The sequence below is a fragment of the Apis dorsata genome, unplaced genomic scaffold, assembly GCF_000469605.1.
Source record: "Apis dorsata unplaced genomic scaffold, Apis dorsata 1.3 scaffold_292, whole genome shotgun sequence".
Lineage (NCBI taxonomy): Eukaryota > Metazoa > Arthropoda > Insecta > Hymenoptera > Apidae > Apis > Apis dorsata.
In genome coordinates this window covers 1,176,159-1,179,591 of record NW_006263567.1, presented here as the reverse complement: position 1 = coordinate 1,179,591, position 3,433 = coordinate 1,176,159, and the positions used below count along the sequence as shown (strand labels likewise).

At 38.9% G+C, this 3,433-nt stretch overlaps 1 long non-coding RNA gene across 1 annotated transcript in view; it reads right to left on the bottom strand.

Moving 5' to 3' along the window:
- LOC102672398 overlaps nucleotides 1-3,427 on the bottom strand; it is a 21,056-nt gene extending 17,629 nt beyond the window's left edge. Inside the window, exon 1 of the long non-coding RNA XR_421990.2 lies at nucleotides 410-3,427. This is a non-coding gene — a long non-coding RNA (uncharacterized LOC102672398). The remainder of the gene's footprint in view (nucleotides 1-409) is intronic.
- Nucleotides 3,428-3,433: the final 6 nt, after the last annotated feature.

Here is a 3,433-nt window from a genome sequence, read left to right as displayed (position 1 = left end):
TATATATATATATATATATATATATATTTTTATTGGTATTTTTTTTTAATGTCTTCGAGGTTCTCAAACGAGTTAGAATTTTCTCCATTTTTTTCTTTTTCTTTTTTTTTCTTTTTCTTTTTCTTTTTTTAGGCGTCCGAAAAGACACTCGATTGGATGGCAGCATCGCAAGCACGCAACCCTCGCAAGAGGATTAAAAAATCGAACGCCCATCACTAATCCTATTAGACGAAGACACCATATAAGAGAATGGAAAAATAAAAAACAAAGCGAAAATTGAACCATCGTGCGCGACGAGTAAATAGAAGCCGTGTATACGAGAGTTTATGTAGTATCTGTACGTGTACATTGCTTGTAATTCTCTTTCTCTCTCTCTCTCTCTCTCTTTCTCACACATACACACAGACACTTTCGTTCTCTATAGAATTCTTCTCTCGCTTCAACTCATCCACTATCTCTCTCTCTTTCTCTCTTTCTCTTCTTCTGAAGCGTTCGATCGATTGGATCACGGCTCGTAAAAACCGGGCCATCCAAGCGATGGTGGAGAAATAAAACGATAGATAGGGGTGAAAGAGTATAAATCGAAACGGAGGGCGGGAGGGGTCAACGAGGACGACGACGACGAACCGAACGTAGGTGGAAAGAGCCGTGAACCAATTGTCTACGCGCAGCTATAACGTCGATTAACTTATCGATCCTCCGTCTGCGAATATCGACTCGCTTTATCCACTTCTTCCCTCGCTCGTTTCTATCTCTTTTCTCTGTTTTGCAATCATCCGTCCCCGCTTCCTCTCGTCCTTCCAATAAACTTTTGAATTCGTCCAAACTTTTTTGCGCCTTCGATTTTTCAGATTATTCCTCTCTTTTCTTCTTTTTATCTTATTATATCTTTGATATATTTCTTCCTCTCTGTCCCCTCTATCTCTCTGATATATTGGTGTAATTTTTCTCTTTTCCTTTTTTTTCTATTCAATTTGAAACACGAGAGGCAGCGAAACGAGAACAGGTGTTACAGGTTAAATAACAACATTATGTTCCTATGTACATTTGTACCTTAGCCAACTTATCCCCAATCGATTCGATTACGGTCAGGCTCCCAGGATTCGTGAACTTGCAAGGTGTCTCGTATCTCGTTTTTTTTTTTTTTATTCCTGATATTCATAGATTCATATTCATAGATTCCTCTTAGAAATTATTCTTGATATATTCTTGATATACAAGGCCAAAGAGAATAAAATGCTCGATATTATTTCTCTCTCTTTCTCTTTCTCTCTTGTAGTTGAGCAAATTTCGACTTTGTAAATTCGAGAAATTCGTAGAAGCTTTAAAAAGACTGATATTTTTTACGATATTTTTTTCAACAGCAAACGCCCTTTCAACGCGATTTGGCACCGATATATACACTTTGCACCCTTATATCTGAAACGACACCTCGTCTCGTTCTTGATAAAATCGTAGATCCTGCTCGATTAACTGGGAGCCCGGTTCCTTGTTGGAGTGTGAAAGACAGCCGGTGTGTGTACTATTTGCGTGGTCGGCGATCGTCAGCCTTGCCTCCCGATCAACCTCGATATAAAAATCTTTTTTTCTCTAAAAAACACGCCGAATATAACTTATATTTCCATTTCCATTTCTTTTCCTTTCTCTTTTCACCGGGGACGATAATAATAATTACTTCTTCACACATCCGTGACTGGGCAAAAGAGGGGGGGAGGTTTTCTCTTCTAAATTCACTTTTTTCCTTTTTTCAAAAGTAAAAACTTTACACTCGATCTTATAATATCTTCTCTTTCCCTCAATTTTTATTTTATTTTGTTTTATTTTATTTTTTTCTATTTGTTCTCCAATCCCTTCTCCCTCTTTAACTCGAATCTACTTTGCTCGCTCGATTAATAAACTTTCTCTTCTCGTAAGGATCAACGGTAGGATAATTAAATAATGTCGAGAGACAAGGCGCGCGAAACAGGATCAACGTAAACGCCGTCCGCGAGAAAAAACAAAATCGCTCTCCAGTAGCGCACTTTGATAAAATTTCTTCGTCGTTCGTAACACGTTTCAGATATTATAACAACACCATATTTTTTTTCTTTTTTTTTTTTCTTTTTTTTCTCTTTTTCGGCAATGTACATTTTAAATTACACGCATCAAATTACAAGGAGATTCTTCACAAGGAAATAATCAATCTCTTTTCTTCCTCTTCTTCTTCTTCTTCTTCTTTTTTCTTCATTTTCTCTAATACTCTCTCTTTCTTTCTCTCTATCTCTCTCACTCTCTCGCTCTCTCGCTCTCTTCGTCATCGTGTGGGCGTGGAAAAAACAGTGGCCTCTGAATCAGCGTTTGCAAAAAGGGAGGGAGTGAGATTTATAATCTGTCAAACTTAATCGGGACTCGACACACGCGAAACCGAAAGGATTTTTCTTTTTTCTTTTTCTTTTCCACTGGGAAGGATTACCAATGCAACCAATCATATCTCTCTCTCTCTCTCTCTCTCTCTCTCTCTCTCTCTTTCTCTCTCTCTCTCTCTTCCAGCATCTTTCTCCACTTGATTTCCCCTTCCGGTTCCACGTTCGTGTTCAATGGCATCATACACGTCTCTCTCTCTCTTTATAATCCTCTTTTGGCAGCCCTCTCATTCACTCTTCTCTTTCTCACTTTGTACGTCTTTTGGATAAAGTCGCGTATTTTGTCGATGCACAAGTGGCGCGATTCGGTTAAATTCTTCTTCTTCTTCTTCTTTCTCTTATTATTTTCATTTATTTTATTTTATTTTTTTTTCAGTTTAACATGCAACCCTTTCTTCCCTCGCACTCTGTCTACCATTCTCGGTGCGCTCGCAACGCTATACTTGCACGTCTTTCGCTCTCTCGTTCTCTTTCGTTCCGCTCCCCCATTCACACCCCTCTTTCCACGTCTCTGCGCCTGAAAATAACCCGGGCTGGAAAACGAGAAAAAACGCGCGCGGCTCCGCGGGCACGATCACCGAGAATCCTCCTTTACTAAAATTTCCTACTACTACACAACCGACGATGGACGATAAAAAGCACACAGTGTTTCCAATAATTTAATAATAACTTGAGGTATTAAGGTATTATTCGTAGTTTCCGAAAAATTCGTCCTCCCTATAATGTATATAATTTCGAGAAGAATCACCCTCATTAGACGTACCCGCGATTCTCGCGACTGAAAACTCGACGAATATCGTATAATATCGTAAAGTCGAACCTAGTATTTCAACGTGTAAGGTAAGACAAGGTAAGATAAGGTTAGGATGCGAATATTTTTCAGTTTGTTAAACTTCTCGAGGGTTGCTTTCAAGAGAATTATTCTTTCCTCTTCTATTTAAATGATCTCAAGAGAACAACTCTCAAGAGATTTACAACGACAAATTCGCATTCCTAGATATCGAGCCGTGGCGCGATTTCGGCTCGATGGA